This window comes from Hypanus sabinus, chromosome 2, assembly GCF_030144855.1.
Source record: "Hypanus sabinus isolate sHypSab1 chromosome 2, sHypSab1.hap1, whole genome shotgun sequence".
Taxonomy (NCBI): Eukaryota; Metazoa; Chordata; class Chondrichthyes; order Myliobatiformes; family Dasyatidae; genus Hypanus; species Hypanus sabinus.
Window position 1 is genome coordinate 47,800,213 of NC_082707.1, and position 27,347 is coordinate 47,827,559.

Here is a 27,347-nt window from a genome sequence, read left to right on the forward strand (position 1 = left end):
CGAGGGTGCCCACCACGTAGTAATACCTGGTGGCATCTGAGACAATTTGCCTGACCTGTGTTACGTATCCCGTAACTGGATAACTCACCAGCAAAGATAGAGAGGTCCGTTGGAGTCTGATGGCACTATTTTCGAACGTTTTTATTCATAAGGGGGGGCACAAAAGTAAGGTTAATACAAACATTCAGAACATATACATCGGCAAAACTCAATCTAAAGCACGGGTATAGCAATAATCATCATTAAGAAATAATCTCGACTGTTGTCTAGGGGATAATATATTATCTGTTGGAAATATAAAAGTCACTCAGAAGTCTGCAGGCTTCAGTCTTTTTGGGGAATCGCTGGGTTTCACGTGTTTCAGAGAGAGTGAGGAGAAACGACAAAACTTGCCCGGGTCTTTGATGAAGCAACTCCGTTGAATCAGGGGAGCATTGTTTCCCTGTTATTAGTTTGAAGTCCTTCTCGGTATTATCAGCCACCTGTTCCCCAGGCAGAGAAGTTACGGAGCGCACGTGGCTTTTGACTGGCTTCCAGCTATCACGGGAGCGTTGAGCGATCGAGTCCTTCTGGTGCGTCTCTCTGGGGTACAGCCTTTTGCAGTCCCCTTTTATCTTGACTTGCAGAGTTGTAGATGTCCATCAAAGTGGGGTGATCCAATCTCCACCCCCACATTGCCCGAGGGTGTCCATATCCGAGGTAGCTGTCACATAGCAGGGTCATGCACTTAGCACAGGTGTCTCTAAGAGCAATGGCCAAAACCGTTACATTGTCTCTCATTTTCCTGGGTCCGAGACCCGAATTAATAGTGATCTTGCGATTCCACGGAAGGAGGGGGCTGCTCCCGCCCCTTCGGCCCCTTAGAGCTGTGGTACATTCATAACACCTGGAACTGGGCCTCTGCTTGCTCGAACCAGACCAGGGGTTGAGTGGTCCAGAAGGCTGGCAGTTTAAGGGAAACTGCATTCTGCAGAGCCGAGTCGTTCATGCTGGGTCCAAATGTTGTTGGCCCGTCGGGGTCATCAATGTTGTCGTGCTGATACGCAACAAGTGAAAGCAACACACTGAGTCGAGCAGGGTCTGGTTAAACTGTTTACTGTTTCAATCCGTGCGTACTTAAGTGCCTGCTCCCAGCATCCCCCGCTCTTTGCAGGGTGGAAGTGACGTTGGCTTCCAGGCCGAGGTCTGCCCGCACTCAGAGCCCTCTCGGTTGCCGCTGGCTGCGGACTCCCCCGTAATTGCTGAAGCCAGTTCGCTTGCCGGATGGGCGAGCCACCACAATATACTCTTTTACTTCAGATATAACCACTAGTACTAATTAACATTGGTTTAGTTCAAGAACTCATAAAATGTGCAGTGTTTGCTGCATTCAATACATTTGTTCAGAAAGGGCTACTTGCCTTTTCAGCTTTGTTTATATAAACTAATGGAATCAATGTGATTTTAAAAATCCAAAGTTCACTTTGGATTTAGTCTTTCCTGGATAACTTCCTTTTATGTAAAAATGTGTGCAAATCTGTATTTTGAGTTAATTTGTAAAAATCTTTTTAATGTTCATGTTGCAGAGATTGCTCCATGATCAAACAGGAAATGTTACCTAGGAGACTAAGTAATACATAGATTACATTCTTTTATTACTTCCAATGTTATAGTCTTTTTGTTAGAAATTTAGTATTGAAGAAAATGTCTTTAGTAAATTTTGACAAATCTAAAAGCAATATGAGAAATCCCATGTTCAAAATATAACCTATGTAACAACATAACATCCTGGAATATGTTCAGGGTTATATTGAGATCCACTTCAGTAAATGAAATCAGTAGGTTTTGTGTGGATGCTCTGCAGTTTGTATACATGTCTCATTATATTAACAGTTAATAAGTTAATGACTGTGCTTATGTGTTTTTTTTCACTTTGGTGGAAGTCAGAGAAGGCAGAGAGTTGAACTTGTTCAAAACTCTCTGAATCCAGGGAGGGTGCCTGTGGATAGGAAACAATGAATGCAATGCTCTTTTTCAAGAAAGTGGAAAAGGAAGTAATGGAAAACTATAGATCAAGTAACTGAACATTTGTTATTGAGAATATGCTGGAGACTTTAATCAAGGTAAGAAATCAGACCAATGCAATAAAGTTTTATGAAAGTAAATGTTAGAATTCTTTCAGGGTGTAACAAGCAGAGTATTTCAATTATTTGAAGGCATTTGATAAGGAGTACATAAAAGGGCAGGGCACAAGATAAAAAATAACAATATTTGTGGAAACATTAACAAAGACTGAACTTTGATTATCGCAGACAAAAGAGAGTTTGAACAAATGTATAATTCTTCCAATTGGTAAGCCATAATTGGTTGTGCAAATCAAGGATTAATCATTGTACCTGGAAACTGGGGCAAAGTCTAAGGTATCTATGTTTGCTGATGACACAAAAGTAGGTGGGAGGGCACGTTATAATGAGGTTATGTGAACTTGGCAAGAAAACATAGGTAGGTTGACTGAGTGGGAAAAATCTTGGCAAATCGGGTTTAACATAAGAGAACACGGGAAAGCGTTACACACTTTAGTAAGAATTCATAGAAGGGTGAACTGCAGGCAAATCTAAATGTTCTGTGTGTAAAATATGGAAAAAATAGGAATAAAGTCTAATACAGAAAATGCCATATTGACCTTTCTTCCTCTAAGGAGGAATTGTTTCAATTGTATAGGGTGCTGTTGAGGTTGAGGTTGCACCTGAGGTATTGTCAAAACCTGAGGCTTTGGTCCCTTTTAATGAAATATATATTATCATTGGAGCAATCGATAATAGATTAATTAGGCTAATCCCTAAGTTGAGAGTGCTGTACAATCATTAGCAGTTAAAAAAAAAATTCAACCTATAGAGTAGAAGAATGAGTGGTGATCTTAATAAAACAAGTAAGATTCTAAGGGGACATGAATAGGTACAGGACATGTTGCAATGCTTCCATCACAGTGAGGGTGTCTGGCAGAAGGATAGATGTATAAGGTTAGGGGCTGGTCACTTAAAACTGAGGTGCATTGGAATTTCTTGTCACAGGGTAGTGAATCTCCGAAATTCTTTACCCCAGGTTTTTGTGGCAATTGGATCACTGAAGGTACTTAAAGGAGAGGTAGATAATTTCTGAAAGGTTGGGGAATTGTGGGATTTTAAAACTGGACCTGAGGCCTGGACCAGATCAGCCTTTTTAAATGGTGGGGTTGCTTTGAGGAATCAAATGGCCTACTCCCATTCCCATTTCTTTGTATCCATTCTTGTGGGTAAGTGAACCAATAACAGCATTAAAAAACAAGTAAATAAATATTTGAAAAGACCTGCATAATACATTCATATAAAGACAAAGATCACAATGCAAAATTGGCTTTCTACATAAAATGTTAATGTCTTCTGCAGAGCAAGTACATTAAAATGAGTCCAGCATGTAGTCGGAGTATACTCTTGGGAAAAGCATTAGTTCTTTGTTTGACAGGCCTTTTAACAAATCACTAACAGGATAGGAATTGAAACAACACACACAAAATGCTGCAGGTACTCAGCAGGCCAGGCAGCATCTCTGGAAAGGAGTACAGTTGATGTTTTGTGCCGAGACCCTTCAGCCTGATGTGGGACCCCATTGGAGATGGCTTTCCATCTTCATTGGAAGTTACAGAGAATTATGTGCTGGATGTGCAGTCTGGTTGGGTGGTAAGTGAGGACAAGAGGAATCCTATCCCTTGTGGGGAGGCGGGAGGATGGGTTGAGGGCAGGCGTACGTGAAATGGAAGAGATATGATTGAGGGAAACATTGATGGTGGAGGAGGGGATGCCCACTTCCTTCAAGAAGGAGGACATCTCCTTCATTCTGGAGTGAAATTATCATCCTGAGAGCAGATGCGGTGAGAATGAGGGAATTGAAAGAAGGGGCTGTCATTTTCACAAATAACTGCATGGGAAGAGGTAGTCAGACCAGGTAGCTGTGAGAGTCAGTGGGTTTGTAATAGACATCAGTGGATAAGCTGACTCCAGAGATTGAGAAAGGGGAGGGAAATATAAACCATATATAACCATATAACCATATAACAATCACAGCATGGAAACAGGCCATCTCGGCCCTCCTAGTCCGTGCCGAACTCTTAATCTCACTTAGTCCCACCTACCCGCACTCAGCCCATAACCCTCCACTCCTTTCCTGTCTATATACCGATCCAATTTTACCTTAAATGACACAACTGAACTGGCCTCTTCTACTTCTACAGGAAGCTCATTCCACACAGAAATACGCCAGGTAAATTTGAGGTACAGGGTGGAAGTTGGAGACAAAGTTGATGAAGTTCAGCTTGGGTGCAGGAAGCAGTACCAATGTAACGTCAATATAGTGTAGGAAAAGTAGCAGAGTGACACCAATATAGGCTTGGAACATGGACTGTTCTATGTAGCTGACAAACAGGCAGGTATAGCTGGAACCCATGCGAGTACCCATGGCTACATCTTTTGTATGAAGAAAGTCCGAGGAACCAAAGGAGAAATTATTGAGTGTAAGGACAAGTATGGAGGAGAGTGATGGTGGAGGGGAACTGATTAGGACTGATGTCCAGAAAGAAATAGAGAGCTTTGAGGCTTTCCTGGTGGGGGATGGAGGTGTATGGGGACAAGACATCCACAGTAAAAATAAGATGCTTCTAGCCAGGGAACTTAAAATAATTGAAAAGATCAAGAGCCTGTGAAGTGTCATGGATGTAGGTAGGAAGGAACTGAACTGGGGAGATACAATTGAGTCAAGGTTTGCAGATATGAGTTCAGTGGAGCAGGAACATGCTGAAGCAATGGGAGAAGATACTGAGAGGTAGGATTTATGAACATTTGGAGAGGCATTATATGATTAGGAATAGTCAGCATGGCTTTGTCAAAGGTAGGTCCTGCCTTACGAGCCTGATTTAATTTTTTGAGGATATGACTAAACACATTGATGAAGCTAGAGCAGTAGATGTAGTGTATATGGATTTCAGCAAGGCATTTGACAAAGTACCCCATGCAAGGCTTATTGAGAAAGTAAGGAGGCATGGGATCCGAGGGGACATTGCTTTCTAGATCCAGAACTGGCTTGCCCACAGAAGACAAAGAGTGGTTGTAGACGGGTCATATTCTGCATGGAGGTTGGTGACCAGTGGTGTGCCTTAGGGATCTGTTCTGGGAGCCCTACTCTTTGTTATTTTTATAAATGACCTGGATGAGGAAGTGGAGGATGGGTTAGTAAATTTGCTGATGACACAAAGGTTGGAGGTATTGTGGAGAGTGTGGAGGGCTGTCAGAGGTTACAACGGGACATTGATAGGATGCAAAACTGGGCTGAGAAGTGGCAGATGGAACTCAACCCAGATAAGTCTGAGGTAGTTCATTTTGGTAGGTCAAATATGATGGCAGAATATATTATTAATAGTAAGACTCTTGGCAGTGTGGAGGATCAGAGGGATCTTGGGGTCTGAGTCCACAGGACACTCAAAGCTGCTGCACAGGTTAACTCTGTGGTTTAAGAAAGCATACGGTGCATTGGCCTTCGTCAATCCTGGGATTGAGTTCAGGAGCCCAGAGGTAATGTTGCAGCTATATTGGACCCTGGTCAGATCCCTCTTGCAGTACTGTGCTCAGTTCTGATCACCTCACTACAGGAAGGATATGGAAACGATAGAAAGTGTGTAGAGGAGATCTACAAGGATGTTGCCTGGATTGGGGAGCATCCCTTATGAAAATAGGTTGAGTGAACTCAGCTTTTTTTCCTTGGAGGATGAGAGGTGAATTGATAGAGGTGCAGAAAATGATGAAAGTCATTGATTGTGTGGATAGTCTGAGGCTTTTTCCCAGGGCTGAAATGATTAGCATAGTTTTAAGGTGCTTGAAAGTAGGTACAGAGGAGATGTCCGGGGCATGTTCTTTACACAGAGAGTGGTGAGTGTGTGGAATGGGCTGTTGGCGATGGTGGTGGAAGTGGATACATTAGGGATTTTTTCTTTCTCAGCAATATTTTTATTGTTTTTTTTTAGAATAAAAAGAACATAGTATAAAGGAGGTTTGTGCAGTGCATAACAAATGTATCAAATGTACAATTCACATCTATGAAAGAGATGCATCCATTGAGTCTTTAATTACCTCCCTATCCTTCCCAGTCCCCAACTCCAAGCCATCATTGCATTAGCAAAAAGGGTTAAACAGAACCTTTGTCCCCACAGAGCCACATTGGTACAGAGAAGGTGTATTTTTGCTAATACATAGACTGTTGTATGTTTACAAGTCTGATTCCATAGAATTTTATCAGAAAATGCTGGAGGTCAGGGATTTAAGTGCAGAGGAAGGGAAGAAAGAATGGATCTTTAGTCTGGTTAGGAATTCTGAAAATATTCAAGAAAGGGTCCCCACACCTTTTGGAACTTTATGTCCAAGTTGAGAATTGAATAAGGGATCTTCTCAAGGTGTAGACTGGACATTGTATCCCTGAGCCACTGAGTGTGGGTGGGCAAGGCAGCATCCCTCCACCTGAGCAAGACTGCATGCCTGGCCAAAAGAGAGGCAAAAGACAGTGTGCAATGTTTGGTCAGACTTAAATGTGTGTCCCCCTCTCTGGAGGTGCTGAAAAGAGCAATCAAAAGCTCCAAATTGTATGTAAGTATTTGGGATAAAGTTTGGAAAACAACTTTCCAGTAGTTTTCCAAGTTAGGGCATGTCCAGTACATGCGAATAAGGGAAGTCTCACCCCTTTTGCATTTGTCACAACAGGGATTAACATCTGGGTAAATGTGAGATAATTTAGCTTTAGACTTATGGGCCCTGTGTACGACCTTGAACTGTAACAGGCAGCGGTGGGCACATAAAGAGGTTGAGTTAACTAACTTGAGAACTGGATCCCATACATCATCTAACAGTGAAAAATTTAAATCTTGCTCCCAGGCAGTTTTAATTTTGTCAAGGGGGGCTTGCCTTAGAGCCGCTAGCTTGTCAGAAATAGTAGATGTTAGACTTTTGCGCAATGGATTAATGCAAAGAAACATATCAATGACGTTTGTGTCTGGTGCCTCAAGGAATTTTGATATCAAAGGGCTGGTAAAATGAATAATTTGCAAATATATAAAGAAATGAATGTTGGGTAGATTAAACTTTGCAGACAGTTGTTCAAATGATGCAAAACAGTTGTCTATAAAAAGATCTTTAAAGCGCCTGATGCCCTTTCTGTACCAGTCTTGAAATGTTGGGTCATGTATAGAAGGCAGGAAGAGATGATTATGTAGAATAGGACTTGAAAGAGAGAAGCCATGGAGACCAGTATGCTTTCTGAACCGAGCCCATATTCTCAGGGTGTGCCTGATAACCAAATTAACAATTGATTTAGATGTAAAAAAGGGGAGTGCAGATCCAAGAAGTGCGGAAATGGAGAAATTCTTAATAGAGTTCAGCTCTATTGTCACCCATATTGGGCAGTCAGATTGGTTGTAAAAATGAGAGCAAAAGACGAGACAGCATATGTTAGCTGCCCAGTAATATAAGTGGAATTTGGGCAGAGCCATGCCCCCAACACTTAGATTTTTGAAGATGGACTTTATTCAGTCGGGGACGCTTGCCCTTCCATAAGTAGGATGATATGACTGAGTCTGGCTGAATTGGTATGGATTGAAAAAGGTATAAGAATTTAGGAAGTGTTATGAATGTACCACAGCTCTGAGGGGCCGAAGGGGCGGGAGCAGCCCCCTCCTTCCGGAGAATTGCAAGATCGCTATTAATTCAGGTCTCGGACTCAGGAAGTGAGAGACAATGCAACGGTTTTGGCCATTGTTCTCAGAGGCACCTGTGTGACGTGCATGTCCCTGCTACGTGACAGCTACCACGGATATGGACACCCTCGGGCATTGTGGGGGTGGGGATTGCATCACCCTACTTTGATGGACATCTACAACTCTGCAAGTCAAGATAAAAGGGGACTGCAGGAGGCAGTACCCCAGCGACGCACCAGAAGGACACCCTCGCTCAGTGCTCCCGTGGCTGGAAGCCACTCAACACCACGTGCGCTCCTAACTCCTTTGCCTGGGGAGCGGGTGGCTGATAATACCGAGAAGGACTTCGAACTAACATCGGGGAAACAACGTTCCCCTGATTTTACGGAGTGGCTTCATAAAGACCCGGGCAAGTTTTTTTTCATTTTTCACCGATCCCTCTAAAACATGTGAAACCCAGCGATTCCCCAAAAGGCTAAAGTCTGCAGACTTTTGAGTGACTTTTATATTTCCAACGGACAATATATTATCCCTTAGACAACAGTCGAGATTACTTCTTAATGATGATTATTACTATACCCGTGCTTTAGATTGAGTATTGACGACGTGCATTATCTGAATGTTTGTATTAACCTTACTTTTGTGCCCCTTTATAAATAAAAACGTTTGAAAATAGTGACATCAGACTTCAACGGACCTCTCTATCTTTGCTGGTAAGTTATCCAGTTGCGGGATACGTAAAAGAAGGATGTTCATTTTGACAACATTGATTTGGCCCATCAAGGACATGGACTGAGGTGACCACTGTGCTGGGCTCTGTTTTGTATGATTTAACAAATTAGTGAAATTTTCTCCGAAAAGACACTTCCATTTCCTTTTTACTGTAACGCCAAGGTAAGTAAATTGGTTATTCACTACCTTAAAAGGGGGTTTATGGTACTCTGACACTTGTGCTTCTCCATTTATTAGAAAAAGTTTGCTCTTGTGTAAATCAAGATTGTATCCTGAAAACTGGCTAAATTTGTTAAGGAGTGAAAAGATGGGGGGGTAAGGAGGTGATCGGGTTTGATATAAAAAGCAGAAGATCATCAGCATAAAGGGAGACTTTGTGCTCAACTTTCTCCCTCCAAATCCCTGCCAGATCCGCACAGCTGGGGAACGCAATCGCCAGTGGCTCTATGGCCAGATTGAGATGTAAAGGGCTTAAAGGGCCTCCTTGGTGGGTTCCACGTTTGAGGTTGAAAGGTTCGGATTTCTGAGAGTTGGTCAAAACAGAAACAGTGGGACACGAAAATAGCGGTTTAATCCATGTGATGAAACTTGGTCCAAAATCAAATTTTTCTAAAGCAGCAAAGAGGTAATTCCATTCCACATGGTTGAACACTTTCTCTGTGTCTAAGGAGATCACACATTCAGGGATCCCAACTGAAGGTGAGTATAAAATATTTAATAGACGGCGTAAATTAAAAAAGGGCAGGCAGTTTTTGACAAAGCCGATTTGGTCTTCATAAATAATTGAGGGTAGGATATTCTCCAGTCTGTGGGCCAGAACTTCAGCTATGATTTTGACATCAACATTTAACAGAGAAATTGGCTTGATTGAGGAGCACTCTGTTGGATCTTTGCCTCTCTTTGCTAGAAGAGTGATGCACGCCTCATTAAATGATGCTGGCAGATAACCTTGTTTAAACAAATCAGATAGAACCAAGGTTAGTTGAGGTGAGAGCAGTGACGAAAATGATTTAAAGAATTCTACAGGGAACCCATCAGGTCCTGGAGATTTACCAATCTGCTGTAACGAGATGGCTGAAGATATTTCCTCTAATGATATTGGCTCATTCAGTCTCAATTTGAGATCAGGAGAGAGCGTGGGGATATTTAAGCTATTTTAAAAATTGCTTAATGTTATCATTTGGGGATTCAGAAGTGTAAAGTCGGGAGTCCACCTCCCACCCCTCCATCCTCACCACATTCTACGGGGGTTGTATTGAGAGCATCTTGAGCAGCTGCATCACTGCCTGGTTTGGAAATTGCACTGTCTCAGATTGTAAGACCCTGCAATGGATAGTGAGGTCAGCTGAAGGGATTATCAGGGTCTCTCTTCCCACCATTACAGACATTTACACCACACGCTGCATCCCCCACACACCCCTCACAAAATTCTTCGTCCTCCTGCCATCTGTGAAAAGGCATCGAAGCATTTGGGCTGTCACGACCAGACTATATAACAGTTCCTTCTCCCAAGCCATCAGACTCCTCAATACCCAGAGTCTAGTTTCTCTCTCTCACACACACACACACACACACACACACACACACACACACACACACACAAACAAATTTAGACTGCCTACTCTCATCGACTGCACTGAGGCCATAGCCCTCCATATCCCTACTATCCATGTACCTATCCAATCTTCTCTTAAACATTGAAATTGAGCTCATGTGCACCACTTGTACCGGCAGCTCATTCCACACTCTTACACCCTCTGAGTGAAGAAATTTCCCCTCATGTTTCCCTTAAACTTCACACCCTTCACACTCAACCCATGACCTCTGGTCCCACCCAACCTCAGTGGAAAAATCCTGCTTGCATTTACCCTATCTATACCCATCATAATTTTGTATACCCTTATCAAATCTCCACCCAATATTTTAGGTTCTATGGAATTCAGTCCTAACCTATTCAACCATTCCTATAACTCAAGTCCTGACAGCAGTGTACTTCATAAGCATTTTGTTCCTATTTGCCTACACCTGCTAAGCACCTACTTTTTTTCTTAACCAGAGCCTTAATATCTTTTGAAAACCAAGTTTCCCTACATCTGTTATCTTTACCTTTTATTCTGCCAGGCACATACAAGGCTGGTACTCTTAAAATTTAATTTATCTTTCCAAGTGCACCTTGTCTGAAAGCAGCCTGTCCCAATCCACACATCACATCAATTCTGATACCATCAAAATTGGCCTTTCTCCAGTTTAGAATCTCAGGCTCTGGACCTTTTTGCATATTTACTTTGAAACTAATGGCATTGTGGTCACTGAATGCAAAGTATTCCCCTACACAAACTTCTATCCCCTGCCCTGTCTCATTCCCTAATAGTAAATCCAGTATCACATGCTCTCTGTTTGGGACTTCTACATGCTGATGAAGGACATTCTCCTGAACACATTTGAGAAACTCAAATGTTGGTCACATTTTCCTGTTTTAAAGACAAACTAATTTTCAATCAAAGTCAGTTCCTGAATTGGGTAAGATGCAAGGTTTATTATATTTTTATCTTTGTTTTTAAGAAGGTGCCGAATTGAACTAATCTGGAATTTGATTTACCTATTGTTGTGTGGTTTCCTGGCATTATTGATTGAATCAAACAGGTATTTCACCTCACTAGTATTTCTTGTTATGCCTCTTGAAAGATCAGTGAAATGATAAAGCAAGGTGCCGAAAGGTGAATAGGGAGAAGATGAGTCAAGTTTTCAATGTTTGCATTCCAAACCTATTCTGGTCCATTTCCAATGCACTGCCACCAGGGTTTTCTGGGCTGAGGAAAGTGGTGTAGACTGTCAGTTTGTTCCCGTGGTTCAAGTTAGTCGTTAAAATAGTTCATTGAGGTTTACAGTGTCTGAATTGATCTGCTTTGCAGGTTTTACAGTGAATGGCTGGGTTTCCAAGTCCAATGAGCTGAATCTAACTTGAGAGAGAAAATGAATGCCTTCACAATATAAATTGCCAGGAGTGGAAATGAAAACCAAGTCATTCATAATGGATTGTGCAGGTCTATAGAAATATACAGAGAAATATAACAGAACTTAGAAGATTGGAGTTTAGAAGATCGAGGGGGGCTCTTATTGAAACATATAAAATTCTAAATGGATTGGACAGGCTAGATGTAGGAAGATTGTTTTCAATGTTGGGGAAGTCCAGAACGAGCGGTCACAGTTTAAGGATAAAGGGGAAGCCTTTTAGGACCGAGATGAGGAAAAACTTCTTCACACAGAGAGTGGTGAATCTGTGAAATTCTCTGCCACAGGAAACAGTTGAGGCCGGTTCATTGTCAATATTTAAGAGGAAGTTATTTATGGCCCTTGTGGCTAAAGGGATCAGGGGGTATGGAGAGAAAGCAGGTACAGGGTTCTGAGTTGGATGATCAGCCATGATCATACTGAATGGTGGTGAAGGCTCAAAGGGCCGAATGGCCTACTCCTGCACCTATTTTCTATGTTTCTATTTTTTAAATTATCTGGGATTAAGCAGTCTGTCAGCCCTTCCCCTTCCAGTTGGTGGGGAATATCTATCTATCTATTTATCTATCTATCTATCTATCTATCTATCTATCTATCTATCTATCTATCTATCTATCTATCTATCTATCTATCTATCTATCTATCTATCTATCTATCTATCTATCTATCTATCTATCTATCTATCTATCTATCTATCTATCTATCTATCTATCCTTGGAGCATGCTGTGGTGCTCTTATAGAAACAGGCCTTTTGGACCATTTGGTCCATGAGCCAAGTGAGTTTTTCTTGAGACTAAGCTGGTCAAGTAGGCTAACTGCTACAGAGGATCTGTCATGACCAAAGCACAATCACTGTGGAATTGGTCGAAATATGTGGAAATCTACGTTCTTGCCCAAGCCTCCACATACATGTCGATGTAGTCCATCTCTATTACTGTCCGAGGCATGCTTTCCAATTCTAACACTAAAATTAGACCATAAAACTGTGAAACAAATATTCCTTGATGTAACTCAACTGCAGATTACTGGATAAGTACTAATATATTTAAAGTAACTATTAAATAATGCTGTAGAGAAGCATTATTAGTGTTTTGGTCCTGAAATGTAAACGGTAAATTTACAAACACAACATGCAATTCAGAATTTACACCATAGGAGCATAATTAGGCCATTCGGCCCAATGATTCTACTCCATCATGCCATCATGACTGATTTATTATCCCTCTCAACTCCATTCTCCGACCTTTTCTCCATAAATTTTGGCAACCTGACTAATTAAGAAACTATCAACCTTCATTTTAAATATACTCAATGACTTGGCCTCCTCAGCCATATTTCACAATGAATTCCACAGCTTCACTACCCTCTGGCTAAAGAAATTCCTCCTGATCTCTGTTCTAAATGGACACCTCTCTATTCTGAGGTTGTGCCCTCTGGCCTTAGACTCACCCACTAGGTTTCAAGAGATCCCCTTTCATTCTTCTAAGCCCCAGTGAGCATAGGCCAGAAATAGTTCTTCACTTCAAGAAGATTATGGATCCATACTCAGGAATTAAGATAGGGCCCAAGGCCCACTGTTTGGCCAATTTAAGTCAAACACGAGGAAATCTGCAGATGCTAGAAATTCAATAAGCATACAAGTAGTGGGATCCCGTTGGACAAGGGAGTCCCACTACCAAGCACATCTTTCCCTCCCCCTCTCTTTCTGCTTTCTGCAGGGATCGCTCCCTACGCGACTCCCTTGTCCATTCTTCCCTCCCATCCCTTCCCACCGATCTCCCTCCTGGCACTTATCCTTGCAAGTGGAACAAGTGCTACACTTGCCCTTACACTTCGTCCCTCACCACCATTCAGGGCCACAGACAGTCCTTCCAGGTGAGGCGACACTTCACCTGTGAGTCGGCTGGTGTGGTATACTGTGTCCGGTGCTCCCGGTGTGGCCTTTTATATATTGGTGAGACCCGATGCAGACTGGGAGACTGTTTCGCTGAACACCTACGCTCTATCCACCAGAGAAAGCAGGATCTCCCAGTGGCCACACATTTTAATTCCACATCCCATTCCCATTCTGATATGTCTATCTATGGCCTCCTCTACTGTCAAGATGAAGCCACACTCAGATTGGAGGAACAACACTTTATATACCAGCTGGGTAGCCTCCAACCTGATGGCAAGAACATTGACTTCTCTAACTTCCGTTAATGCCCCCCTCCCCTTCTTACCCCATCCTTGATATACTTAGTTTCTTTTTTTCTCTCTCTACCCATCTCTCTGCCTGCTCTCCATCTCCCTCTGGTGCTCCCCTCCCCCTTTCTTTCTCCCTAGGCCTCCCGCCCCATGATCCTTTCCCTTCTCTAGCTCTGTATCCCCTATGCCAATCACCTGTCTGGCTCTCAGCTTCACCCCACCCCTTCCGGTCTTCTCCTATCATTTCACATTTTCCCCTCCCCCTCCTACTTTCAAATCTCTTAGTATCTTTCCTTTCAGTTAGTCCTGACGAAGGGTCTCGGCCCGACACGTCGACAGTGCTTCTCCCTATAGATGCTGCCTGGCCTTTTGCGTTCCACCAGCATTTTGTGTGTGTTTCTTGACCAATTTAAGACACGGGTCTGATTGGAAAGGTCTGGTATGGGCCAAATCAAGGTGGTGGGTCCCAGGCTGGAGATCATACCAAAGTGGCAGGGCCCAGGCCAAGGACACTTCTTGGCTGATTGAAAAGGTCAGGTGTCGTGGCTGAAGGAGAAGGATGGGCTGGAGTTCAGCTCGCTGCTCCACAAGGTTTACTTGTCTCTGCGCTGAACTGAGGCTGTGGCCTGCAACTAATGGATTCCTAGATCAACTTTGACTGGTTTTGTGGCTGTGGTCTCACTTTTGTGAACTTCAGTTCTGAATGTTATTTGCTTACTTTTATTGTTTGTATGTTTTGCATTTTCTTTGCACATTGGGTGTTTGACAATATTCTTTTTTTTAATGGTTCCATTGGGTTTCTTTGTTTTGTGGTTGTCTGTAAGGAGACATATCTCAAGATTGTATTTAATATACATATTTTGATAATAAATGAGCTTTGAACTATAGTACGGAGATTTTGTGATGCAGTATTTAGAATATGATGAAGTCATTCAGATTAAAAGACATAATGATAGATGAGTAATAGCAAACATTCAAAGAGCTATTACATCACTTTAATGAATATGCATACGATTGGATATTAAAGACTTCACAAAAAAGTAATCCTTCATAGCTAATAACAAGTGAGAAGGATGAACTTAGGTTGACAGGGAAAAATCACTCTATTTCAGAGAATGGTAGATGGACTGATGATTGACAGAACCTTAGAAAGCAGAAATAGTTTAAAGATCAAATTGCTTGAAAAGGATGAAATTGGATATGAGAGTATGAAAAAATATTGTAGGTTATTTATGTCATCCAGAAATAAAACCTGGTTTATTAGAAAATAATACATGGGAAAACTATTAAAAGTAACTTGTGTCTTCCTTTATATTTAAAAAAAACTTAACTATTTGGAAGGTAAAGAACAAGGAGGGTAAGGAACTAAAAGTAATTCAAACCATTAGGGGAAATATCCACGCAAACTAGCCATTCTAAGGCTAACAAATTGCTATTGAACTATAATTGGATATTGTGGCGACCCACTTTCTGTGCAAGCGAACCTGCTCACAAATAGCCAGCGTGCTGGGGAGAGACTTTGGTAATGCACCTCTGATGTCATTTCCACCCGGAGAGGGCGGGCACTAGGGATTAAATGCCAGCGCCGCGAAGTTTGAATAAACTAGTCTCGAAATGGCTTACCGACTGCGTGTCATTATTTCAGCGCTGTGTGTAGCACATCACTACATTGGTGACCCCGACGGTCCAAACGGGATTTGGACCAAAGATGACCGACTCTTCATCTGTTCACGCAGTTTCGCTAAAACTGCTGACTTTCTGTACGCTGCGACCACGCGTGCGGTTTAGCCAAGCAGAAGCCCAGTTCCAGATTTGGCAGATATCTTCTGATTCCATGCATTACTACCACATGGTGAGCGCCCTTGACCAGGAGATGGCCGCCCAGGTTGCTGTTCGCTGACGCAGATTTCAGCGACCCCCGGAAGGTGACGGCCCGGGCAGACGTGCTGTGGAAAGCCAAGAGGGAGAGCGTGGCGTCCGTCGGTCAGATTACCAGGCCACGCGCCCAACAGCGGACCAGACCAGGCCCAGCAGGGGGGCGCACACAACACAGAGGCAGGAGTGAGGAGGCCAGTGAACAGTGCTGTTTCTACCACCAGTGGTGGAGCACAAAAGCCTGCCATTGTCGCCCACCCTGCGAGGGCCGGGGCCAGCTGCCGCTAATGACAATTGTCTGGGACAAACAGTCGGGACGCCGCTTCTTGGTCGACACTGGAGCGGAGATCAGCGTCTTGCTCCCCAATGGGTACAACACCCGCAACAGGAAGCCAGGACCCACCCTGAGGGCCGCAAATGGCAGCACGATATGGACCTACGGCACCTACACAGTGCAGCTGCAGTTCGGCGCCAGCCAGTTCACGTGGGACTTCACACTGGCCACCGTGGCCCAACCACTCCTGGGGGTGGACTTCTTGCGAGTTCACAGCCTGCTGGTTGACTTGCAAGGGAAAAGACTGGTACATGCCGAGACTTTCCAGACGCTCTCCCTGGGTGAAGCCAAGTTGCTGGCCCCACACCTGGACTCCATCACGCTGTCAGACAACAAATTCACTAGAATCCTGGTGGACTTTCCATCGATTCTGGCACTGCAGTTCATGGCAGCCATGCCCAGACACAGGGTTCAGCACCACATACCGACCCAGAGACCACCCCTCCATGCCCGCGCACGAAGGCTTCCCTGGAAAAGCTCCGCCTGGTGAAGGAGGAGTTCAAGAGGATGGAGGAATTGGGGATTGTACGGAGGTCCGACAGCCCATGGGCCTCCCCGCTGCACATGGTTCCCAAAGCAGCTGGGGGTTGGAGACCATGCGGCCACTACCGCAGACTGAACAAGGCTACAACTCCAGACCGCTACCCCGTGCCGCAAACAGGATTTTGCAGCAAACCTGCATGGGACAAGAATCTTTTCCAAAGTGGACCTCATCCGGGGATACCATCAAATCCCGGTGCACCCTGAAGACATCCCCAAAACAGCACTCATCACCCCTTTCGACCTGTTCCAGTTCCTCTGAATGCCATTTGGCCTGAAGAATGCCGCACAGATGTTCCAGCGGCTATTGGACACGGTAGGACGCAACCTGGACTTTGCGTTCATCTATTTGGACGACATCCTTATAGCCAGCAGTTGTCGTCAGGAGCATCTGTCCCACCTCCGCCAGCTCTACTCCCGCCCGAGTGATTTCGGCCTCACGATCAACTCGGCCAAATGCCAGTTCGGTCTCGATACCATCGGCTTCCTGGGCCACAGGATTACCAAAGATGGGGCAACACCTCTGCCCGCCAAGGTAGACGTGATCCGCCACTTTGCCCGGCCCAACACGGTCAAAGGCCTGCAGGAGTTCGTTGGTATGGTGAACTTCTACCACCGTTTCCTCTCCTCAGCAGCCCGTATCATGCGCCCTTTGTACACCCTGATGTCGGGTAAAGGCAAGGACATTACTTGGGACGAGGAGGCCACGGCCACTTTTGTTAAAGCCAAGGAAGCCTTGGCAGATGCCGCGATGCTGGTGCACCCCAGAACGGATGTTCCAACCGCCCTCATGGTGGACGCATCCAACACAGCAGTCGGTGGGGCGCTGGAGCAGCTCATCGAGGGGCGCTGGCAACCCCTGGCGTTCTTCAGCAAGCACCTACGACCACCCAAACTCAAGTATAGTGCTTTAGACCGGGAGCTGTTGGCACTGTATCTGGCAATCCGGCATTTCAGGTAGTTCTTAGAAGGCAGGCCGTTCACCGTGTTCACGGACCATAAACCGTTGACCTTTGCGTTCACGAAGGTGTCTGATCCCTGATCAGCTCACCAGCAGTGACATCTGTCCTGCATCTCCGAGTACACGACGGACATCCAGCATGTCTCGGGAATGGACAACGTCGTGGCGGACGCACTCTCCAGGCCAGCTGTCCAGGCCCTGTCCCTGGGGGTGGACAATGCAGCACTGGCGGAGGCACAGCAGGCAGATGACGAGATGCCCAGCTACAGGACCGCAGTCTCGGGTTTGCAGCTCCAGGACTCTCCTGTGCGCCGTGGCTACCGGCCAACCTCGCACCATCGTCCCGGCAGCCTGGAGGCGGCGAGTTTTCGACTCCATACACAGTTTGGTGCACCTATCTATGATGACAACTGTCCGGCTGGTCTCCAGCAAGTTCACGTGGCATGGACTTCACAAGCAGGTCAGTGAATTGGCCAGAACATGCACGCAATGCCAAACAGCCAAGGTGCAGTGGCACACTAAAGCCCCGCCGCAGCAATTCGACCCCACCCACCGGAGGTTCGACCACATTCATGTGGATATTGTGGGCCCCCTACCAGTGTCCTGAGGAGCACGGTACCTCCTAACTATGGTAGACTGGTTCACGAGGTGACCAGAGGCGGTCCCGCTCACCGACACATCTGCCAATTCCTGCGCCTGAGCACTGATTGCAACCTGGGTAGGACGTTTCGGGGTACCGGCCCACATTACCTCCGACAGAGGCGCCCAGTTCACCTCCAGCCTGTGGTCGGCTGTGGCCAGCCTGTTGGGAACGCAGCTACATCACACTACTGCCTACCACCCACAGTCGATCTGACTGGTGGAACGCTTCCACCGTCACTTGGAGTTGGCTCTCATGGCCCACCTGAGAGGACCTAACTGGGTGGACGAGCTTCCCTTGGAATTCGTACGGCACCCAAAAAGGATCTGCATGCCTTGTCAGCCGGGTTGTTGTACAGCGTGCCCCTGGCCGTCCCGGGTGAGTTCATACCAGCCCCAAGGGGGCAAGAGGAAGAACCCGCAGCAGTCCTGGACAGGCTACGCGAAAGGCTTGGCTACCTGGCCCCTGTACCGACTTAACAGCACGGACAGACCCCGACCCATGTGCCTAAAGACCTACGGAACTGTAAGTTTGTGTTTGTACGAAGGGGTGGACACCGGGCACCGCTACAGCGGCCATACGAGGGGCCGTTCAAGGTGATCAACAACAATGGGTCGACGTACGTTCTGGACATTGGGGGGGAAAGAGGAGGTTTTCACGGAGGACCGACTCAAACCAGCCCATGTGGACTTGGCGCAGCCGGTCGAAGTTCAGGCACTGCGGCGCAGAGGCAGACCTCCCAAACAGAGGCTGATCCAGACTGTGGACATTGGGGGGGTGTATCACCTGTTCTGGGGGGGGGGGTTATGTGGCGACCCCCTATCTGTGCAGGCAAACCGGCTCACAAATAGCCAGCGCGCGGGGAAAGACTTTGGTAATGCACCTCTGACGTCATTTCCGCTCGGAGAGGGCGGGCGCTAGGGATTAAGTGCCAGTGCCACAAAGTCTGAATAAACTAGTCTCAAAACGACTTACCGACTGCGTGTCGTTATTTCAGCGCTGTGTGTAGCACATCGCTACAATATTCCATATCCTTGGAGGTTCAGAAAGTGGTGGCTATGAAGATACTAGGTGCACAAGTTGTGATCTTCCAAGATTTCATAGCTTTTGAAAAGGTCTCAGTGGACTGGAAAATAGCAGATGACACACTCAAGTTCAAGTTTATTGTCATGTAAGTTTGCCTTCAAGAAAGGAGAAAAGAACTACTAAGGGAATGTATGTTAGTCTAATATCAGTGAACAGGTAATTGTCAAATTTAATATTAAGGAAATGATTTCAGAATATTGTAGCTGAAAAGCATAATGTAATTAGGTCAATATAGGTCATTATATTTACATAACAAATCCATTGTATTTCTTTAAAGATATAATTTCCAGAATGGAGAGAAAAAAAAGTGCTGGTGCATGGTCGGTTTTGGGGTTTCCCCAAAGTATTCAATAAGATGCCACAATGGATTTGGGGGTAAAATATTGGTATGGATTGAGGATTAACTAAATGAAAAGAAATAGAGTAGAGATAAAATCATTGTTTTCATACTGACAGGCAAAAATCACTGCGCTGCGTCAGGGATCCATGCTAAGGCTTCAGGCATTCACAATTGCCTTGGAGGCAGTTTGCCTCCTGGGGTTCTTACATGAGGAAAGATATACATTGGGATTATATTAGAAGAATGTGGTGAACTACATATACCTGTCTGGACACGCCCCCCCCCCCTGCTGACTGCTCCTGTGGCTCCTCCCACAGACCCCGGTATAAAGGTGATTGGAGCCTGAGCCCCGGCCTCAGTCTCCAGGATGCAGTGTGGAGGTGAATTGCTGCTTGTTCTTTCTTCCAGCCAATAAAAGCCTATATCTCACCTCATGTCTCTGAGAGTTATTGATGGTGCATCAAAGAATATAAGAAATAGATTTTGTTGAGGGGTATTGAGAGTTAAGATGTCAAGAACACGTTTCTGCTGATGAGTAATAATTTCTTATTTGTGAACCTTTGAAATTCTCTGATAGAGAGTATTCAAGCAGAGATGATCAGGATTTTGGATTACAGTGTAATTGGTGAGTGGCAGTAAAGTGTAGCTGAAAACACAGCGAAAAGGCAACATTAATATTTCATTTTGTAGTTTATAAAGTCAAAACATATTGGTGGAAACAAGGAATATTCATATTGTCAGTAACCATCTATCAAATTCAGCTACAGTCTCAGAACTTTAATTATGCTCTAACCAGCAGTGAGGAAATTGGGCTCAACACTGCATTGAGGAAGCAATCCAGACACAAAAATATGACTGAAGGTCTTGTAAAATATCATAATAATGACCGTTTTGGAAACTCTAAACCATGAATAGATTGTTCGGCAGAAAGTTCCAGCCAAAATGTAGCATCTCTGCAGAATCTTTTGCATTTGCTCTACACTATTAACATAGCCTTGACTCTTGTTCTGAAATCCCAGACTTACCCAGTCCGTACAGTGATCATCTTCAATAATGCAATGCCAACAATGGAATCACTCACCATTCTGACTTGGAAAGATATTGCTGTTCCTTCATTGGCACTGGGTCAAAATGATGGAATTCCCTCCCTAACAGCACTCTGGGTATACCTAGACCTCAGGGACTGCAGCAGTTCAAGAAGGCAGCTCATCACCACCTTCTCAAGGACATCCAGGGATGGGTAACTAATGCTGGCTGAGCTGGCGAGGCCCACATCCCGTAACATTAACAACTAGTGATGTACCCATTGGATAAATACATTTGGAGGAAGCACTGTAAGTTAGAGCTCACTTTCTGAATATGATTGCAGCCATCTCTCTTGGTGTCCTTAAAAACATCAAAACAAGCTGGCACAATATGCTCCTAGTTGTACTGAGGTACAGTAATTGAGGGTTATGCATTTGAGCTTTACATCAGTATGCATCAAAATGGATGTTGTGTAAATAGCAACAGAATTTGATGGCTAACTGACTCTAGGAGAACATCACATGTACCAGTGTAAATTGTTTCCAGCTTCCTGATAGCGGCCATTTCCCCAGAAGTGATTGCATGTGTGATCTCTTCCAGGTAGATCTGATTGTGAGTGATAGGCCATGAAAAATGGTGCTAACTCAACTAGTTTGCCGGATGCAAAAAGCTTTAAACAGAGCAGCAATTCAGCTTCTGGATAAGTTAAGTACGATTTCTAAGCTCTGTCTAAAGGTAGTGCACACAGCTGTGATACCAGGGAAATGTTTTTTCTTTACTTTGGACTTCCTAGTATACCACTGCTGGACTATCCAACTTGAAGAGGTCCAAATGAGCAAGACCAGATAATATGACATACTGACAATCATCTCATACCATGTCTGACGAACAGAATGATATTAATACCTTGCTGGTTTGTTTCAGAATTATCAAGAAAGTGGGATGAAGTGTGTCACTACCCTAAAATGTAGCATTTAGACTGTGCCGTGCATCTGTTTGTGCAGCTGGTGAATTTCTGATATTTGCTGATATTATAACTTTGGGCTGAATTGCACTGACTGTCAGCTGTATTTGTGTAGAAAGCTGAGAGTTGGCAGTTGATCTTGTCTTAAAGTTCAACTTGTCTTAAAAGCCCATGTGTGTTTGGCCAAAATGCACTGATATTTGACCTCTAGCTCTGAGATGAGCTAGAGGTCAAATGTCAGTGCAGTGCCCTTTCGGTGGACGTGCCTAGCAGTGAGCCCGGCAGTGGAGTGTTGGAGAAAGGCTGTGCATGCACTTTGCAGCTAGCTCCCAGCTTCATGCCAGGGAAGGCATATGAAAATCCACCCCATTTATTTCAATAGTTCCACTGATCCTGTGGAAAATACAGGTGTCTGAGTTATTTTTTAATTACTTTGTTATTTGATGAAATGTATTTATTTGTGTTACTTCAGTCCATTTGAGTCATCCTTAAATCCGATGTTAGAAAGATTTGAAGGTGGTTCAAATGTCTTTGATAATGGCAAGCTGTCAAAGGCCATTGGAAAGTACAGTAACATGATGACTAAGGTCTACTCCCCACTTAGTGCCCTCTCGATCTTGCAGGATGCTTCTTGGATGTGACGGGTCATCTTGTTGGCTCTTCTGCTGGAAATTCTGTATGGGTGAGCACTTGTGCAACCGTTCTGGGCAGGAGTCAAAATAATTTGTCCGATTTACTGCTGAGTTGATCTATACTTCAATTTTTATTAACTCACAATGGTTAATTAATGGGAGTTATCATAATTATGGAGTTTGATTTCTGGTAGTGACTGAAAATTGTATATTGTAACTGGTTTGCATGTTTTGGACAAACCTCTCTTCCCTAAAGAATAACGAGCAACTCCAAGATTAATGAACCTATACTCCTGGCCTTTTCCGTTCTGTCCCTTTCACTTTAAAGTGAGAAGGGTGATTGCATATTAAATAGTGATGTGATTTATTGGCCAAGAAACATTTGCAAGTAAAAGTGTAATAGCATGAGAACTTAACACTTTGTTATATTGCCATAGTTTGTTTCACCAGTGCTGCTGTAACACCTGGGGGAATTGGGAAAAAAAAATTATAATTTACATAATGACCACCTGTGCAGAACATTTCAAATGAGAGAATGGCAGCTGAAATTATGGAAATCATATCCCGAAAATATTTTGCCATAGGAGGAAACATATATTAATCATCTGGTTGCTCTATTGAATTAATTCTTTGTCAGAAAGCATGGATTGAAGAAAGCTGAGCAGGCCCATTAAGTTGATTGTTTCATGGGCCATTAATAATTTGTCTCACAGTCCATTAGCTTTGTAGACTTTTCATAATTTGCCTATTCAGAGACAAAGCATTTTATCTTATCTACAGCAAAATTCAAGAAAAAATAAACGTGCTCAGCAGAGTGGGAGCTCCCAGTTTGTTGGACTCTTTTCTCAATCTTCAACCTGAAACTGCTTTCAGCAGTGAAAATAGGGTCCCATGCATTAAGACCTTCTTGGATTTTCCTGATTGCTGGCACTTCATGGACAATACACGAAACAGAAGTATGACAAAAAGGGATTTGGAGGAATTACTATCAAATGTATTTTTTTATTCACAGGTGGTAACTATCATTACCAAGGCCAGGATTTATTATCCATTGCTACCTACTTGTGAGAAGCTGTTGGTGAGAAGCAGCCTTGATCTGCCATGTCTGGGCAGTAATGATCCTCCCAGGCTGCTCTTGGGTAGAGTTTGACCCACCCTTGATGAAGAAATGATGGATTAGAGTGATGTGTAACATGAGAATACCAGTTGTGAGTTCCCCTCCAATGTGCAAATTGCCCTTGTCTCCCTGGTTGGCAATGGAATGTGAAGTTGAAGGAATATTGGAGTGTTGCAATGCATTTTCCAGATTGTACAGGTCCATCACTTATCATGGAGCATTTAAAGTGATGAATGGGTACCAGTCAAGTGGGCTGCTTTCTTCAGGATGGTATCAAATGTACAAAGTCCTGCTGTAGCTGCTCAGTTCAAAGCAAACCGAAAACATTCCACCAAGTTCCCACCATTTGTGTTGTAGGTGCTGGGAGGTTCTGACATCATACACAATGGTGGTTCTGCCCAATATAGACAAGGTGCCTTGACTGTCTTGTGGGTGTAGTAATAGTGATGTGAGATTGTTACTTACCATTCCTCAGGCCACATCAGAGTGCTATTTGCTTACAGTATGCAGATATGTAATACTTCACAATTCAAAGGGACATAAACTGAATAATATGTGACTATTAGCAAACATCCCTTATCTTGATCTTCTCTGTGTCTGTTACTGATGAAGGGGCTGAAGGTAGTTGTACATTTCAGGGAATCGTAGAACATCTCGGAGGAAGTGCAATAATGACGAAGTAACACCAGCTGTTCAACTTCGTTACAAGTGTAATGAGATTCGGTATGTTACCCTTGCAAGACTCTTGCAAGGTTGTAGACCCAGTCATCTTCATTGTGGGCACAAGCCTTCCCTACCAACAATGTCATCTTCAAAAGATGCCACATCGAAAAGGCGGTATTCATTACTAAGGCCGCTTACCATCCTGAACTGCACAATAGCGCCTCTTTCACCTTAGATGCTTGAAGAAGTTTGGTATGGGCCCTGAAATCCTAAGAACTTTCTATAGAGGCACAATTGAGAGCATCCTGACTGGCTGCATTAGTGCCTGGCATGGGAACTGCACTTCCCTCTGCGAAGAGTGGTGCAGACAGCCCAGAGCATCCGTAGATGTTAACTTCCCATTATGCAGGACACTTACAAAGACAAGTGTGTAATAAAGGCCAGAAGGATCATTAGAGACCTGAGTCACCCCAACCACAAACTGTTCCAGCTGCTACCATCTGGGAAACGGTACTGCAGCATAAAAAACAGGACCAACAGGCTCTGGGACAGCTTCTTCCACCAGGCCATCAGACTGATGAATTCATGCTGATACAACTGTATTTTTATGTTATATTGACTGTCCTGTTGTACATACTATTTATTATAAATTACTATAAATTGCACATTTAAACAGAGACATATTGTAAAGATCTTTACTCCTCATGTATATGAAAGATGTAAGTAATAAAGTTAATTCAATTCAATTCTCATTACTACCATCAGGGAGGAGGTACAGAGAATGAGGACTTGCACTCAACAATTCAGTAACAGCTTTTTTCCTTCCGTCATCAGATTTCTGAACAGTCCATGAATACTCTCTCATTATGCCTTTTTAGCACTATATATTTTGTAATTTATAGTAATTTTATGCCTTTGTAGTGTTCTTTTACTGCAAAACCACAAAGTTCACATCATATAAAACAGTGATAATAAGCCAGATTCTGAATTTGGACTATTTGTGCCATCTGTCTGTACTGGCTATATTAATGAACAATCTACCGATTCCACTTTTCCTTGCTGAAAAGTGGGACTTTTATTTCAGATATAGATCCAGTTCACATTTTGAATGCTACAAACGAGTGTCCACGAGTTTGGCTGCATATTTCAGGGCACAAGTTGCACAGAGAAGTTTTAATCCAAAAAACATTTGATTATTTTGCCAACCACCCTTGTGTTCTTTGGCCAACGGAAAGAGGTTCTCTCTACTTACATAATGACATTAGTTATGTTTTCCAGATTCTTTTACAATTTTCTATGTTCCATGGGGAACAATCCCCCACGTCCATGTAAGCTTCTTTCTTCTTCACCCTCTCTAAAGCTTTAACAGTGTTTTAAAAGTCTGGTGCCTGGATCTGGACACAATATTCCAGTGGAAGTTGAATTAATCTTTTATAAAAGAGTTTTTATCATGCTGTCTCTTGTACTGTGTGACTATTTATAAATCCCAGGATCCATTTTGTTTTTTAACCCCTTTCTCAAGCTGTTCTGGACTTACAAATATCTTTGTTCAGATATCCCCAGATCTCTCTGTTCTGTGTCCCCTTTGGAATTGCTACTGATTCTGACATACAGTGTTGAAATTTATTCATCTTTGTAGCATGAATAGAACTTTTTCTTGAGACTTTGAGCAACATAAGTTTTCCAGCAGTGTGTGGTAATTTGCAACTTATTTCTCTTCTGCTATAAACTGCTGTTATTTTACAGATTAATTCAATTTCATGGATAATAAATGGAAGGAAATGCTAAGCTATTATGTCCTGCACTATAAAATTTCCAAAGGCTGAATGAGAGATTGATTTCAGAAGGCACAGTTTTCAACAAATGCAGGTGAATTCAAATCATATTGGAATATATATTGTATAAAGTGGTCATTTAGATTATTATTTATGTTAGGCTAAAAGTTCATTTTGTAGATACAAATTTAAAAGAACTGTAAGGTGCAAAGCCGTTCTCAAAATGGTATAGATAAATAAACGGAATTTGATTCACTTACATACAGTCTAAACTTGATAGTCATTATTTTAGCATTGATCTAATGTAGTGGTACCTTTTGTGTTACCACCCCCTTGACTCCAAGACCACATCCCCAGTGACCCTCCCTCTCTTTCTGGCCTTCACATAAAAACTATAAAGATTATGATGCACAGGGAAAGAAAATAGAAAAGCAAATTCAAAATGGTGACAAGTAATTGCACATTTTATTCAAGTCTATTTAAAGTGACAAATAAAATAATTTCTCTATTTAATTACAGCAAAAACTACTTTCATTAACAATTTTAGAGCATATATGAGGAGTCTAACTATTCATTGCTTCATTATTTTTTACCTTTCAGTGAGATGGATGGGCTTGGTGTAGTGATATCAGCTTCTCAGCATCAGATCGAATACTGTCTCATTGAATCCAGTCTCAGATCCACACATTCTGAAACTTGCAGCTGTTCATTGCTTCGAAAAATGTTGGATGACTGCACTGAAACTGCATTCCCCTAAATATGATATTGGAAAGGCAATAAAGAACATCTTGACATTCTTCCACAATACATGATAGCATCAACAGATTTCTTTCTACATGACATGATTTTTTGAATCTCAACTTCAGCTCAAAGTTATTTTGTAACTAGATCAGTTCAGCTTTCATCCTTACTGTTATTTCCTCATTACAAGTGTTCAGGAATCGATTTATTAGCCAATCTGGAATTTGGATCGTGAGAAGATCCTGAAATCTCTCTGACATGTTTTTTTGCAGCTCACCCAAGTGGGCACAGTATACTTGAAGATCATCATCTGGAATTCTTTCTTTCTCTTCCAACTCAGAAAGGCCCAAAAATTGGAAAAGGTTGTGATGGCCAATGTTGCGCTTAAATAGTTTCCTTGGACAGCAATATGGACATGACTGATTTGACTTTAATGAGATTCAAATCACTTCCTTGTAATCAAACGCTAATTTTATAAAATTTTGCAATTTATTCTGACTAAAAAGAAATATCGTAAGTAATATTCTTGAGTTGATTACTGAATGAAACATTCAAGTCTTCAAATAATTTTATCACATTTTCAAAAAGCATATAGAAGTGTCTCAGGTAGTTTCTTTTTGAGAGCCACCTGACTTCTGTGTAATAGCAAGCATTCAAACTGTTCATCATCCTCAATACATACCTCTCCAAGTGGCTGAGAATTGAGAGCATGGCACTTGATTTCATTTACCACTCTGATAACAGTATTTTATCATTTATTTAGCTGATTATTTAGGTTTTTATCCAACAAGATGTTGTCTGTGAATTACGTAGTGAATGGTAAATGTGTTAGGTACAGTTTTCTTCCAAAAAGTACTAAAGCCACGACAGTGTCCTGTCATCGATGGTGCCCCATCTGTTGCTCAAGCAAGAAATTTGGTGAGTAGAATCTCCTTCTCTTTGAAAAGTGGCTCAGCACCCAAAATATTGACTCT

The 27,347-nt window shown here is 43.2% G+C and overlaps 1 long non-coding RNA gene across 1 annotated transcript; it reads left to right on the forward strand.

Moving 5' to 3' along the window:
- Positions 1–1,947: 1,947 nt before the first annotated feature.
- Positions 1,948–26,859, forward strand: LOC132404669 (uncharacterized). Its single transcript, XR_009515640.1, has 3 exons — positions 1,948–2,102; positions 25,604–25,726; positions 26,233–26,859. It is a non-coding gene; the product is annotated as an uncharacterized LOC132404669 (long non-coding RNA).
- The last annotated feature ends 488 nt before the right edge of the window (positions 26,860–27,347 follow it).